At 42.8% G+C, this 15000-nt stretch overlaps 13 non-coding genes across 13 annotated transcripts; all 13 read left to right on the top strand.

Annotated features, from left to right (window-relative positions):
• The first annotated feature begins 4937 nt into the window (after positions 1–4937).
• Positions 4938–5056, top strand: LOC133425468 (5S ribosomal RNA). Its single transcript, XR_009770990.1, has one exon. It is a non-coding gene; the product is annotated as a 5S ribosomal RNA (ribosomal RNA).
• Positions 5057–5273: 217 nt separating this feature from the next.
• LOC133425466 (5S ribosomal RNA) lies at positions 5274–5392 on the top strand. The gene has a single exon (XR_009770988.1). It is a non-coding gene; the product is annotated as a 5S ribosomal RNA (ribosomal RNA).
• A 199-nt stretch (positions 5393–5591) lies between these two features.
• Positions 5592–5710, top strand: LOC133425449 (5S ribosomal RNA). Its single transcript, XR_009770972.1, has one exon. It is a non-coding gene; the product is annotated as a 5S ribosomal RNA (ribosomal RNA).
• Positions 5711–5909: 199 nt separating this feature from the next.
• On the top strand, positions 5910–6028 carry LOC133425467 (5S ribosomal RNA). Its single transcript, XR_009770989.1, has one exon. It is a non-coding gene; the product is annotated as a 5S ribosomal RNA (ribosomal RNA).
• A 217-nt stretch (positions 6029–6245) lies between these two features.
• On the top strand, positions 6246–6364 carry LOC133425448 (5S ribosomal RNA). The gene has a single exon (XR_009770971.1). It is a non-coding gene; the product is annotated as a 5S ribosomal RNA (ribosomal RNA).
• A 199-nt stretch (positions 6365–6563) lies between these two features.
• LOC133425465 (5S ribosomal RNA) lies at positions 6564–6682 on the top strand. Its single transcript, XR_009770987.1, has one exon. It is a non-coding gene; the product is annotated as a 5S ribosomal RNA (ribosomal RNA).
• A 6221-nt stretch (positions 6683–12903) lies between these two features.
• On the top strand, positions 12904–13022 carry LOC133425451 (5S ribosomal RNA). The gene has a single exon (XR_009770974.1). It is a non-coding gene; the product is annotated as a 5S ribosomal RNA (ribosomal RNA).
• A 199-nt stretch (positions 13023–13221) lies between these two features.
• On the top strand, positions 13222–13340 carry LOC133425454 (5S ribosomal RNA). Its single transcript, XR_009770977.1, has one exon. It is a non-coding gene; the product is annotated as a 5S ribosomal RNA (ribosomal RNA).
• A 199-nt stretch (positions 13341–13539) lies between these two features.
• LOC133425450 (5S ribosomal RNA) lies at positions 13540–13658 on the top strand. Its single transcript, XR_009770973.1, has one exon. It is a non-coding gene; the product is annotated as a 5S ribosomal RNA (ribosomal RNA).
• A 199-nt stretch (positions 13659–13857) lies between these two features.
• LOC133425453 (5S ribosomal RNA) lies at positions 13858–13976 on the top strand. The gene has a single exon (XR_009770976.1). It is a non-coding gene; the product is annotated as a 5S ribosomal RNA (ribosomal RNA).
• A 199-nt stretch (positions 13977–14175) lies between these two features.
• On the top strand, positions 14176–14294 carry LOC133425456 (5S ribosomal RNA). The gene has a single exon (XR_009770979.1). It is a non-coding gene; the product is annotated as a 5S ribosomal RNA (ribosomal RNA).
• Positions 14295–14510: 216 nt separating this feature from the next.
• LOC133425457 (5S ribosomal RNA) lies at positions 14511–14629 on the top strand. Its single transcript, XR_009770980.1, has one exon. It is a non-coding gene; the product is annotated as a 5S ribosomal RNA (ribosomal RNA).
• A 199-nt stretch (positions 14630–14828) lies between these two features.
• LOC133425446 (5S ribosomal RNA) lies at positions 14829–14947 on the top strand. Its single transcript, XR_009770969.1, has one exon. It is a non-coding gene; the product is annotated as a 5S ribosomal RNA (ribosomal RNA).
• Positions 14948–15000: the final 53 nt, after the last annotated feature.

Here is a 15000-nt window from a genome sequence, read left to right as displayed (position 1 = left end):
GAGGGAAGCACCGGCAGGGGAGAGAGAGGAGCGGGAGGAGACCCCGTCATCGGCCGAGAGCGAGGAGAAGAGGGAGACGCTGATGGCAGAGGGGGAGGAGAAGGAGGACGGACGTGGCCCCCAGACTGCAGGGGGGGAGCCGGAGGTGAGCCGCAGCGCAGCTGCATCCCACTCGTCGGCAGAGGGAGATGCTGGGGAGAGCATGGATGCAGCCCCATCACCCGATGGCCATGCCACTTCCCCCATGGACGAGCTCCCTTCTTCAGCGGGGCCCAGAGTCAGCAGAGGTCGCAGGGAAGGGATCCCGATGCGGAGCGGAGGAAGAGCAGGCGGTGGAGTCAGAACCAGAGGGGGTTTCTCCTCTGGTCCTGTACCTCCGATGGACGAACGCGTTGCCGAAAGAGATCCAGCCCAGGAGTCGCAGCAGGTATCATCGGACTTTTCGGAAGGGGAAGATTTGGATTTAAGCGATGCGTTTATTAATAAATTAAAGAGGAAGGCCAGAGAGAAGAAAGGGTTAAGCGCAAAGAAATAGACATTATGAAGCTATACATTATGTCCAGCTTACTTTTTTTTTCTTTTTTTTCCATCATGGTTTTGAGTTTTTCTTCGCTTAATGCAAACGGGCTGAGAACTGAACATAGAATGCAGCGGGTACTTAATCTGTGCAATACAGACATCATATGTCTACAGGAGACATGGTGGGATGATGAGACAGTAGAAATGGTTAAAAAGCTATGGGGAGGGCTTCTTTTTCATAACAATGGGACCATAAATGCAAGGGGGGTGGCAATACTAATCAGAAAACATGCAGTTACAGAGGTGAAGCAGTGTCATACTGATGAAGACGGGAGGGTGGTAGGGATTGAGTTTTGTTTTCAGAGGGTTTTGTTTAAGCTTTTCTGCATTTATGCACCCAATGCTGAAAGAGATAGAAATCTCTTCTTTGATAGTCTCAAGCCCCACTGCTCCAAGAACTGCATCTTTTTGGGGGACATGAATGTGTGGATGGACAGGCTGGATGCATCCAAGAATACTAGGTTTAGATCGGATACATCCAGGAAGAAACTGTCAGATATGAATAGAATGTATAATTTAGTAGATAAATGGAGATGGGAGAACCCTGATAAAAGGGAGTTCTCCCGGCGACAGGTAGTACTGGGAGAACTCAAACAAAGCAGGATAGATATGTGTTTGGTGGCAAATGATATAATAGATCATATCGGTAAATTATCATACAACTTTAACAGTATAAGTGATCATGCGAGTCTCACAGGAACGATAAGGGTAGGGGAAAAAGGGAGGGGAGGAGGAATATGGTGTTTAAATAATAGCTTACTTAGAGACGATGATTATGAATATAGAGTTAGGGAATATTTAAAAGCCATGACAGATGATCCAAGTATGCTGACAGATACAGGCCGATGGTGGGAACAGGTGAAAGAAGGAGTTAAGCAAATAAGCATTAAATATGCCAAGTGCAGAAATGGGCGTAAGAAAAGAAAGGAAAGAAAAATAAAACAACTAATAGATAGCGAATTAAAGAAGGCGGATGATGATGTTAATTGGAAAATAGACAGATTATTAGAACTTAAAAATATACTATCTAAATATGAAATGGAGGAATGTAATGGCGCCATCGTCAGGAGCAAGGCCAAGTATGCGGTAGAGGGAGAAAAGAACACGGCCTTTTTCTTGAGGATGGAAAAACAGAGACAAGGAAAAAGCTATATAGAGGAGCTCGAAGATGACAATGGTAACCGAATAAACGACTTAACTGGCATTTGTGCTGCTGTTGAAGACTTTTATAAGCACTTATTCTCGAAAGAGAAGAATGATGAAAAGTGCATGGAGGAGGTGCTGAATACTGTGTCTACAAAACTCTCCATAGAACAGGCTGAAGCTTGTGAGGGAGACATAACGGAGCAGGAAATCACAGCAGCTATAATGAGTGGGAAGGCCAATAAGAGCCCAGGCTCTGATGGTCTGACCTATGAGTTCTATAAGACATTTATCGACCTTTTAGCACCCATAATGAAAACCGTTATTCAACATATTGAAACGACACAACAATTACCTCACTCCATGGCACTTAGCATTATCACGATCATTTACAAAAATAAGGGAAGCAAACTCAGACTGGAAAACTTTAGACCCATTAGTTTATTAAACACGGACTACAAAATTTTAGCTAAGGTTTTGGGCAATAGAATGAAAAGTGTAGCAGGTACGATCATAGCACCGACGCAGGCGTATGGAATACCGGGCAGGGATATCAGTGACACATTGATGACGGTCAGGGATTTAATACATCACATGAACACAAATGGTAAAGGAGGAATTGTTTTGGGGGTTGATTTGAATAAAGCTTTTGACCGAGTTAGTCATAATTTTCTTTTTAACGCCTTGGAAAAATTTGGCTTCGGCAATAGAATAACCACGTGGATCAAACTGTTGTACAAGAATGCGATAAGTCAGGTCAAGTGCAATGGGCTTTTAACAAACATCTTTCCACTGCAGCGCTCAGTCAGACAAGGGTGTCCTATGTCATCGCTCCTTTACAGCCTGTCTGTAGAACCGTTGGCGACATTTATCAACAGCAACAACAATATCAGGGGGATTGAGTTACCGGGGGGAGGCAAGACCACCATACTGCAGTACGCAGATGACACTACAATAACAGTACAAGACATGGAAAGTACACAAACTGTCGCAAAATACTTTGAGATCTATGGCAGGGCATCTGGGGCAAAGATCAATATAGAAAAATCTGAAATAATGTATATAGGAAATAAAATCGATAAAAAGTGTGAGCTCAAATTTAAAATAGCAGAAAGTCAAATCAAAGTGTTGGGCATATCTCTGGGGATAGATGAGAGAGCAGCTAGAGACTATACTTGGACAGGAGTCATAAATAGAATAAAGCGGACAATAAACTTTTGGAGACAAAGAAGCCTGAAGCTTAAAGGCAAGGTCATCATAATAAATGCTTTGCTAATATCTAGACTCATCCACTATATAGCAGCCATAGATATGCCAGAATGGGTGTTAAAGGAGCTTAATTCCATTATTTGTCTCTTTTTGTGGAATGGCAAGGGAGTGAGAGTCTCTCACCAAACCTTGATGGCTGGGTATAAGGCAGGAGGTTTAAAATTAGTTAATATAGAAATGAAGAAAAAAGCGATTAGAATAAAAACAGTGATTAAATATTTGCATGATAGAATAGAGCATGGTTGGAAACATTTCTTTAAAGAATATATAGGTCGGGCAGGAAAATGTGACGACTATGGTCTGCTGATGGCTTTGAAAAAGCATATGCATGAGGGTATCCCTGACTTTTATAGAGAAGTGTTGAACGCCTGGGCTATATTATTACCATACATAGGGTATGATTGTATAGATATAAACATGATTATGAATAACCCAATCTTTCTAAATACTAAATTATTGAATAATAGTGAAACGCTGTACAATGCCATCTTTATTAAGGCAGGAATAAGACAGATAAAAGATATCATGTTTGAGGTAATACCTGGTTTTCTGCCCGAACACTCAATAATAGATATGATTAGACACATGGATTATGATATGAGGAAAGGAACTATAGTTAACACATACAACAAAATTAAAAGTAGCATAAATACGGAATGGATAACTAGAATAAATAGCGATGAAGTAAAAAGGACAGAGAGAAGTTGGCCAGAATTATATATAGAAAAGGAGAACTATAGGATTAATCTGGGCAAGCTGAAAACAAGGATGGCATATGGTATATTGATAGAAAAGGTCCTGAAGAGACCAGCCTCTGACGTGATGTGGAAGAAGAAATATACCAGCATGGACTTCAATGACATATGGTGTGGTACGATAAAATACAACAGCATAGACTGTGAGGACAATGATTTCAAGATAAAGCATAATAGAATATTTACAAAAATAATATTGCATCAAATTAATAAAAGTTTAAGCAGAATATGCGATGTATGCAAGACAGGGGAGGAAGATCTTTTTCATTTATTTTTGAACTGTGCTTGTTTGATTCAGTTCTTTGAAAAGCTGAGACACACTTTGGTTAAACATTGGGGAAGTCACTATATAAGCAAATTTAATTGGGAGCAACTATTCTTGTTCGGTACAAGTAAAAGAAATAAGGGAATTAACACCAATTTATTTAAATTTGTTTTAAGCCATGCCAGATTGGCAGTCAGGCTGAGAAGAAACTATGCACATTTTGATGGAAAGATGGTGGATGTTTGGACAGTTTTTCAATCCATCTTAAAAAGAGATCTATATTTGATTTTGAAATACAACAGAAATAACTTTGTCGATGTTTTTGTTGAAGGAAATGACTTGGTTGAAATAACAGGAGGCAAAGTGTTACTTAATTTTTGACTTTATTTCAAGATTACACTATTGGAGTTGCTCATTCGTTGTGTTCTTTTTATTTCAACAGTGTTAAAATTTGTGCCCCCCCCCCCCTTTTTTTTTTGGTTTGGAATCACGTTTTATTTTTTGAGTATAACTGTGTGTACATGATGGTTTCTGTTGCAATGTAGCTGAAAGTGGTTGCAGAGCAGAATGTAAACAATTCCTTTTAATGTAATGTATATTTTTCATAATAAAAGATAAAAAAAAAAAAAGATGCGCCCGATCTCGTCTGATCTCGGAAGCTAAGCAGGGTCGGGCCTGGTTAGTACTTGGATGGGAGACCGCCTGGGAATACCAGGTGCTGTAAGCTTTTTCAACCAGCAGAGAGCGCTCTCGCTTAATCTACCCACACATATTTCAACGTGGTAACAGCGACAGCTCACGTCCTAAAGTGTTTTGCACATGGTTAAGGCACTTTAACTCCAACAAATAAAACCAACAAATCAATGACTTATATTGTATGACTTATCTTCAACTCCATATAAGAGGTATTTCAAGCTGCAGCTTCAGCTTACGGCCATACCAGCCTGGATGCGCCCGATCTCGTCTGATCTCGGAAGCTAAGCAGCGTCGGGCCTGGTTAGGACTTGGATGGGAGACCGCCTGGGAATACCAGGTGCTGTAAGCTTTTTCAACCAGCAGAGAGCGCTCTCGCTTAATCTACCCACACATATTTCAACGTGGTAACAGCGACAGCTCACGTCCTAAAGTGTTTTGCACATGGTTAAGGCACTTTAACTCCAACAAATAAGCGCTTCTAAATTATTATCACCAACAAATCAATGACTTATATTATATGACTTATCTTCAACTCCATATAAGAGGTATTTCAAGCTGCAGCTTCAGCTTACGGCCATACCAGCCTGGATGCGCCCGATCTCATCTGATCTCGGAAGCTAAGCAGGGTCGGGCCTGGTTAGTACTTGGATGGGAGACCGCCTGGTTATATCAGGTGCTGTAAGCTTTTTCAACCAGCAGAGAGCGCTCTCGCTTAATCTACCCACACATATTTCAACGTGGTAACAGCGACAGCTCACGTCCTAAAGTGTTTTGCACATGGTTAAGGCACTTTAACTCCAACAAATAAAACCAACAAATCAATGACTTATATTCTATGACTTATCTTCAACTCCATATACGAGGTATTTCAAGCAGCAGATTCTGCTTACGGCCATACCAGCCTGCATGCGCCCGATCTCGTCTGATCTCGGAAGCTAAGCAGGGTCGGGCCTGGTTAGTACTTGGATGGGAGACCGCCTGGGAATACCAGGTGCTGTAAGCATTTTCAACCAGCAGAGAGCGCTCTCGCTTAATCTACCCACACATATTTCAACGTGGTAACAGCGACAGCTCACGTCCTAAAGTGTTTTGCACATGGTTAAGGCACTTTAACTCCAACAAATAAAACCAACAAATCAATGACTTATATTCTATGACTTATCTTCAACTCCATATAAGAGGTATTTCAAGCTGCAGCTTCTGCTTACGGCCATACCAGCCTGGATGCGCCCGATCTCGTCTGATCTCGGAAGCTAAGCAGGGTCGGCCCTGGTTAGTACTTGGTTGGGAGACCGCCTGGGAATACCAGGTGCTGTAACCTTTTTCAACCTGCAGAGAACGCTCTCGCTTAATCTACCCACATATATTTCAACGTGGTAACAGCGACAGCTCACGTCCTAAAGTGATTTGCACATGGTTAAGGCACTTTAACTCCAACAAATAAGCGCTTCTAAATTATTATCACCAACAAATCAATGACTTATATTATATGACTTATCTTCAACTCCATATAAGAGGTATTTCAAGCTGCAGCTTCAGCTTACGGCCATACCATCCTGGATGCGCCCGATCTCGTCTGATCTCGGAAGCTAAGCAGGGTCAGGCCTGGTTAGTACTTGGATGGGAGACCGCCTGGGAATACCAGGTGCTGTAAGCTTTTTCAACCAGCAGAGAGCGCTCTCGCTTAATCTACCCACACATATTTCAACGTGGTAAGAGCGACAGCTCATGTCCTAAAGTGTTTTGCACATGGTTAAGGCACTTTAACTCCAACAAATAAAACCAACAAATCAATGACTTATATTCTATGACTTATCTTCAACTCCATATAAGAAGTATTTCAAGCTGCAGCTTCTGCTTATGGCCATACCAGCCTGGATGCGCCCGATCTCGTCTGATCTCAGAAGCTAAGCAGGGTCGGGCCTGGTTAGTACTTGGATGGGAGACTGCCTGGGAATACCAGGTGCTGTAAGCATTTTCTTTTTTTTTTTATTGATCTTTTTATAGGAAACAACATACAATGAAAACATGGAAATCTGTAGTCAAACACACGCATTATACATTGTCTCCTTTTTTTTTTTTTTTTTTTTAAAACACACAAAACCTAACTAAGGAACAGAGTCTCTGTAGCGTTAAATAATAAATAAACAGATGAGCAAGAAATGATCAAAGGAGGAAAGTAATGTATGAGCAAAAATGCATACAAAAAACAAATGCAGTGGTGAATGTAGATGCCCATAAGTGCTATCCCATTAACTGGAAATAAATAAAACATAAAAAAAACAAATTAAGGAGTTGAAAAGAAAATTAAGGGAGGGGGGGGTCAGTCGGTGGGTAGAGTCTTCAACGCGGTAAAGTGGTCTATGAAAGATTGCCATTTGCGAACGAATTTAGCTGCGTTGCCTTTTAAAGAGTATCTCACCTTCTCCAATTTAAGAAAAAACATAACATCACTAAGCCAAATAGAAATAGACAGGGACTTGGGGGATTTCCATAGAAGTAAGATACGACGTCTTGCTAAAAGGGATGTGAAAGCCAATACTTCTGACTGTGTGGGGCTGATATGTGAGGAGTCAACAGTGAGTCCGAATATTGCTAAGAGAGGGGCCATAACAACTTTTTTACCTAGAACTTTAGACATGATCACAGAATAATCACTCCAAAATTTCTGTAACCTAGGACAGGAGAAAAACATATGACTTAAATTGCATGGAGAACCCTGGCATCTGTCGCATAGGTCTGCAACATTCGGATATATTTCCGATAATCGGGATTTTGATAGGTGGGCTCTATGCAGCACCTTAAATTGAATAAGTTCAAATCTAGCGCAAGGCGTGCTAGATCGTATGCTACGGATAGCTTTATCCCACAGCTCCCCTGTGAAGTCAAGGCCCAACTCTCGTCCCCAACCCTCCCGAGCTTTATCTACAGAATGATCATCAAATGTCATACACAGTGCATATATCTTAGATATCAGAGATTTTTGACTGAGTTTCATTGTTAGAAGATCATCCCACGGTTGGTTAGCAGGAAGGGAAGGGAAGCATGGAAACAGAGCAGAGGCGCAGTGTCGAAGCTGGAAGTAGCGAAACAAATGGGAGGCAGGCAAATTGAACTTTGACCTCAGATCTGAAAATGTGGAAAAGATACCATCCTTATATAGATCCCTGAAGTGCTTAATGCCCCGGTTGTACCAAATCATAAAAGTGGTGTCTATTAGTGATGGAGGGAACAGATGATTCTTAGTAACAGGTGTATAGATGGATGGAGAAGCAAATTTAAAGTGGCGCCTAAACTGTGACCAAATCTTAAGGGAGGAAAGCACCACAGGGCTATTTGTAAACTTAGAGGGATTCAATGGTAAAGAGGAGGAGAATAGGGCCGTTACTGAGGATGAAGAGAGTGACTGAGCCTCCAATCTGCACCATAATAACTCAGGAGACTGAAGCCAATAAATTAGTTTGTGAATATGCGCTGACCAATAGTAAAGCATAAAGTTTGGTAGTGCTAGACCCCCATTAAATTTAAATTTTTGGAGAAGCGAATACCTCACTCTGGGTGTCTTACCGGCCCATAAAAAGTTGGAAACAATTTGGTCAAGTGATTTAAAAAAAGATTTTGGTAGAAATAAAGGAGTGCATTGGAACAAAAAAAGAAATTTAGGCAATACAGTCATTTTCACTGTGTTAATTCTTCCTATCAGCGACAGTGGTAGGGAGTTCCACCTCTGTAAGTCCGCCTTCACTCGAGTTACCAGTGAGGAAAAATTAGCGGTGAAAAGAGAGGGCAGAGTGCGGGTCACATTAATCCCTAAGTATCTAAAGCCCGACGGGCTGAGTTTAAAGGGGATATCAGATTGTTTGAGTTGTAAAGCAGAGGAGTTTATGGGGAAGCATTCACACTTGTGAAGATTGACCTTATAGCCGGAGAAGGATCCATAATTCTTCAACAGAGATAATATTGGTGCGATGCTGGTTAAAGGGTCAGATACATATAAAAGGAGGTCGTCTGCATAAAGTGACAATTTAAGTTCCACATTGGACCTAGAGACTCCGCGAAATAGAGGAAGAGTTCTTAAAGCAATTGAAAGTGGTTCGACGGATAGAGCGAATAGCAAAGGGGAGAGAGGGCAGCCCTGTCTCGTGCCACGTGATAATGTAAAATAAGTGGAGTAGTTGTCATTGGTGTGAATGCTGGCCTGAGGGGAAGTGTAAAGAAGTCTAATCCACGATATAAACCTGTGTCCAAATCCGAATTTATGAAGTGTTGCAAAAAGATAGTTAAATTCGACATGATCAAAAGCTTTCTCAGCATCAATTGCGATAACAACTTCAGGGAGTGGAGAAGAATCTTTAGAGAGAATCACATTAAGAAGTGTACGAACATTATAGAAGAGCTGGCGTCCCTTGATGAAACCATTCTGCTCCTCAGATATGATGCTAGGAAGGATCTTATCAAGACGAATTGCTAGTGCTTTGGCTAAAATTTTGACATCTACATTCAGTAAGGACAAGGGCCTATAAGAAGTGCATGATTCAGGGTCTTTGTCCTTCTTCAAAAGGAGGGCAATAGACGCCTGCATTAAAGAGGGAGGCAATGAGCCATGATCAAGGGACTCATTGTACATTGAAAGTAAAAGGGGGGCTAATTTGTCTTTGAATTTTTTGAAAAACTCAGCTCCGAACCCATCGGGACCAGGGGCCTTGTTGCTTTGCGTAGCTTCAATGGCGGCGGCAATTTCTTGCAAGCTGAAAGGAGCATCGAGGCCATTAGCCACATCCAAATTAATAGTAAGGACAGTGATATTATCAAGAAAGGAGGTCATTTCTGCTGTGTCAAGTGGAGATTCTGACTCATAGAGAGAGGAGTAGTATGATTTAAAAATTGTGTTGATGGCGATTCGATCGGTGGTAAGTGTGCCATTAGAATCTCTAATGCTGGGAATCAGTCTCGACGTTGCTTGCCTTTTTAATTGGTGAGCCAATAACCTGCTTGGTTTATCGCCGTGTTCATAATAGTTGGCATGAGCGCGTAATAGGAGCCGTTCAGAATCAGCTGTCGCTATAAGATCGAATTTTGACTGCAAATCAAGCCGTTGTTTCAGTAAACTCGGACTCGGGTTAACTGAGTTTAGTCTGTCTGTGTCCTGAATTTTAGACGTGAGCTCCTGTAATTTAGCCCTGCGGATTTTACTGGCGTATGCTGAATAAGAAATAATCTGTCCTCGCAAATATGCTTTGAGTGATTCCCATACTAGCGAAAAACTGGTAGAATCTGTTTTGTTTAATGCATTGAAATCATCTATTGAAGCAGATATAGAGACATTAAATGCATCGTCGGATAAAAGCAATGGATTAAACCTCCAGGGAGAAGAAAAACGGGGGCGCTCAGACCATGTTATATTCAAAGTTAGAGGGGCGTGATCCGAAATAACAATTGGGTGGTATACGACAGAAGTAACTTTGGGGAGAAGAGAGCCATCAACAAAAAAATAGTCAATACGTGAATATGACTGATGTACTTGTGAAAAAAAAGAGAATTCCTTATCTCCAGGATGTGAGACCCTCCACGGATCAACAAGCCCGTTCTTGACTGTAAAATCGGTAATAGATTTTGACATAGAGGATTGAGTCAAAGTACGAGGATTCGAACGGTCCAAAGAAGGATTAATAACACAATTCAGATCACCGCCCAGTATTGTAATATGCGTATTTAAGAAAGGGAGGTTGCCAAACAGCCTATCCGTAAAATTGGGGTCATCAAAATTAGGGGCATATATATTCACCAACAATACAGGGTTACAGTATAGAGTGCCCGCAACAATAAGATATCTACCATTCTTATCGGATATTGTCCTGGAGACGGAGAAATTGACTCTTTTGTTGATCAAAATTGCTACTCCTCTAGACCTAGAATCAAAATTTGAATGAAAAATATCACCCACCCAAGCTCGTTTGAGTCTGCAATTATCTTTATTTCGCAAATGAGTTTCCTGAAGGAAAGCTATGTCAGTGTCCAAGCGTTTCAAATGTGAAAAAATCTTTGATCGCTTAATTGGATTATTCACACCTTTCACATTCCAGCTAGTGAATGTAATGTTTGATCCAGTATCAAGCTTGCGCAGATTACGATCGTTCATAGGCATTCTCTGAGAGAAAATAAGACCGACTCACCCACCACCAGAGGAGATATAAGGAAAAGAGGTAAAAGGGAAAACCAAAACAAACAAAACTCAGGAGTATATACATACCTACAGAGACAAAAAGCCAACATCCCATAACCCCCGCCCACCCACCCAGCGCACATTAGATGATCCCATCCCCAAACGATGGAAACAGCCGTGCTGGCTTCAAAGGAAGCCATTCTCGAAAAGAGATGCTTTCGACTATAAAGCTAAATACAAAAACAAAAACAAAATTAGCTCCTGCAGAGTTAAACCCTTAAAAAAAAATAAAATAAAATATGAGGCATATGAAACCATCAATCTAAGCCATTCTGACGATCGCTGTCTTGTCAGGGTAACAACAAACGTAAATTAGGGAGATCTTTGGCCTATAGAACAATAATATATACATATATGCACTCACACACCCACACAGACACGCACACACATGCACACAATTTAAGCAAAGACAGGGGTGCGTGCATATTTTCTTATCAAGGCATCATACCAGAGAAATGATTAGGCCATCAATTTAAAACAGTGTTGTTCCCATTGATAGTTAGAAGAGAAAAGAAAAAAAAAATAAATAAATAAATAAAAAATAAAAAATAAAAAATTACGACATAAAGTCCCATTTTCTGAATTGACTCAGTCACTCACCCCGGGCCAGAGTCCCGCACGGACATCAAGCTGGATAAGTCGTCCCAGAAAACTAGCTGGTAGTCACTTTTTTTATTTTCCTGATGAATGCCAGGGCTTCATCTGGCGACGTGAAGTCACGTTGCTGGCCATCATGGGTTACACACAGCCGGGCGGATACAGCAATCCATACCGGACTCCTTCAATCTCCCGCAGCTGACGGCGCACATCATTAAAGGCAGCGCGCGCCCGCGCTGTCTTGGCTGTGTGATCCGGGAACACGGAGATGCTCATACCCCGGACTTTGATCTGCTGCCGCTCTCTCGCCTTTCTCAGGATGTCAGCGCAGTCGGTGTAATAATGCAGCCTGGCCACTATTGCGCGGGGCCGCTCCCCGGGCTTCGGTCTTGGCATGAGGGTGCGGTGGGCTCTGTCCACCACCGGCTCAGCGTCGAGGGAGAAGGCTTCCGCCAATAGCCTGGAAACACCGGCTGCAGATGAAGAGTCAGGATCCTCCTCCGGGACGCCAATAATCCGTACGTTCTGCCGACGAGACCTTGACTCCAAATCCTCGCATCTGTCCTCCAGCCTCACATATTCTTTCGACAAGTGATCCACTTTTTTCTGGAGAGCAACGATGTCGTCTGAGCAGCTTGAGACGGACAGCTCCATCCCAGCGACCGTGGTCGCGAGACCCGCGACGTCCGCCTTCATGGAGGAAATACTGCCAGAAAGATCGGCTTTAAGAGAAAGCAGCTCGGACTTAATGGACGTTAAATTATCGGTAAGTGCTGCCTGAAGCTCTGACCGAAATATAGCTGCAACATCATTGCGGAGAGCGGAGAGGAGTTCGGTTTTAAGCCGGCTGAACTCCGCAGCTGGAACCTGCGCAGCGCAGGTGCTCTCCGGAGGAGGGGAATCACCGCGGGGCGAGGAGACGGCATGAGCAGCAGGCCGCGGGTTAGCTGGAGGGTTATTCCCCGCTTTGAAGGACTTTGGAGGCATTTCCGTGGTAAGTTGTCGAAGTAACCGCGTTGAAAATAATTTAGTTAAAACCAAAGCCGTGGGAGTGATGCAAAAAGTGCCTATAAATGTTGAATTAAAATTAACCCTGCAGGAGCTCCGCTAATCACGTCTCACCCCATGTACAGCTAAGCCGGAAGCCTCGCTGTAAGCATTTTCAACCAGCAGAGAGCACTCTCGCTTAATCTACCCACACATATTTCAACGTGGTAACAGCGACAGCTCACGTCCAAAAGTGTTTTTCACATGGTTAAGGCACTTTAACTCCAACAAATAAACGCTTCTAAATTATTATCACCAACAAATCAATGACTTATATTCTATGACTTATCTTCAACTCCATATAAGAGGTATTTCAAGCAGCAGCTTCTGCTTACGGCCATACCAGCCTGGATGCGCCTGATCTCGTCTGATCTCAGAAGCTAAGCAGGGTCGGGCCTGGTTAGTACTTGGATGGGAGACCGCCTGGGAATATCAGGTGCTGTAAGCTTTTTCAACCAGCAGAGAGCGCTCTCGCTTAATCTACCCACACATATTTCAACGTGGTAACAGCGACAGCTCACGTCCTAAAGTGTTTTGCACATGGTTAAGGCACTTTAACTCCAACAAATAAAACCAACAAATCAATGACTTATATTATATGACTTATCTTCAACTCCATATAAGAAGTATTTCAAGCTGCAGCTTCAGCTTACGGCCATACCAGCCTGGATGCGCCCGATCTCGTCTGATCTCGGAAGCTAAGCAGGGTCGGGCCTGGTTTGTACTTGGATGGGAGACCGCCTGGGAATACCAGGTGCTGTAAGCTTTTTCAACCAGCAGAGAGCGCTCTCGCTTAATCTACCCACACATATTTCAACGTGGTAAGAGCGACAGCTCACGTCCTAAAGTGTTTTGCACATGGTTAAGGCACTTTAACTCCAACAAATAAAACCAACAAATCAATGACTTATATTCTATGACTTATCTTCAACTCCATATAAGAGGTATTTCAAGCTGCAGCTTCTGCTTACGGCCATACCAGCCTGGATGCGCCTGATCTCGTCTGATCTCAGAAGCTAAGCAGGGTCGGGCCTGGTTAGTACTTGGATGGGAGACCGCCTGGGAATATCAGGTGCTGTAAGCTTTTTCAACCAGCAGAGAGCGCTCTCGCTTAATCTACCCACACATATTTCAACGTGGTAACAGCGACAGCTCACGTCCTAAAGTGTTTTGCACATGGTTAAGGCACTTTAACTCCAACAAATAAAACCAACAAATCAATGACTTAAATTATATGACTTATCTTCAACTCCATATAAGAAGTATTTCAAGCTGCAGCTTCAGCTTACGGCCATACCAGCCTGGATGCGCCCGATCTCGTCTGATCTCGGAAGCTAAGCAGGGTCGGGCCTGGTTTGTACTTGGATGGGAGACCGCCTGGGAATACCAGGTGCTGTAAGCTTTTTCAACCAGCAGAGAGCGCTCTCGCTTAATCTACCCACACATATTTCAACGTGGTAAGAGCGACAGCTCACGTCCTAAAGTGTTTTGCACATGGTTAAGGCACTTTAACTCCAACAAATAAAACCAACAAATCAATGACTTATATTCTATGACTTATCTTCAACTCCATATAAGAGGTATTTCAAGCTGCAGCTTCTGCTTACGGCCATACCAGCCTGGATGCGCCCGATCTCGTCTGATCTCAGAAGCTAAGCAGGGTCGGGCCTGGTTAGTACTTGGATGGGAGACCGCCTGGGAATACCAGGTGCTGTAAGCTTTTTCAACCAGCAGAGAGCGCTCTCGCTTAATCTACCCACACAATTTCAACGTGGTAACAGCGACAGCTCACGTCCTAAAGTGTTTTGCACATGGTTAAGGCACTTTAACTCCAACAAATAAGCGCTTCTAAATTATTATCACCAACAAATCAATGACTTGTATTATATGACTTATCTTCAACTCCATATAAGAGGTATTTCAAGCTGCAGCTTCAGCTTACGGCCATACCAGCCTGGATGCGCCCGATCTCGTCTGATCTCGGAAGCTAAGCAGGGTCGGGCCTGGTTAGTACTTGGATGGGAGACCGCCTGGGAATACCAGGTGCTGTAAGCTTTTTCAACCAGCAGAGAGCGCTCTCGCTTAATCTACCCACACATATTTCAACGTGGTAACAGCGACAGCTCACGTCCTAAAGTGTTTTGCACATGGTTAAGGCACTTTAACTCCAACAAATAAAAACAACAAATCAATGACCTATATTCTATGACTTATCTTCAACTCCATATAAGAGGTATTTCAAGCTGCAGCTTCTGCTTACGGCCATACCAGCCTGGATGCGCCCGATCTCGTCTGATCTCGGAAGCTAAGCAGGGTCGGGCCTGGTTAGTACTTGGATGGGAGACCGCCTGGGAATACCAGGTGCTGTAAGCTTTTTCAACCAGCAGAGAGCGCTCTCGCTTAATCTACCCACACAAATTTCAACG

The sequence above is a fragment of the Cololabis saira genome, chromosome 24, assembly GCF_033807715.1.
Source record: "Cololabis saira isolate AMF1-May2022 chromosome 24, fColSai1.1, whole genome shotgun sequence".
Taxonomy (NCBI): domain Eukaryota; kingdom Metazoa; phylum Chordata; class Actinopteri; order Beloniformes; family Belonidae; genus Cololabis; species Cololabis saira.
This window is presented reverse-complemented; position numbering and strand designations above follow the sequence as displayed.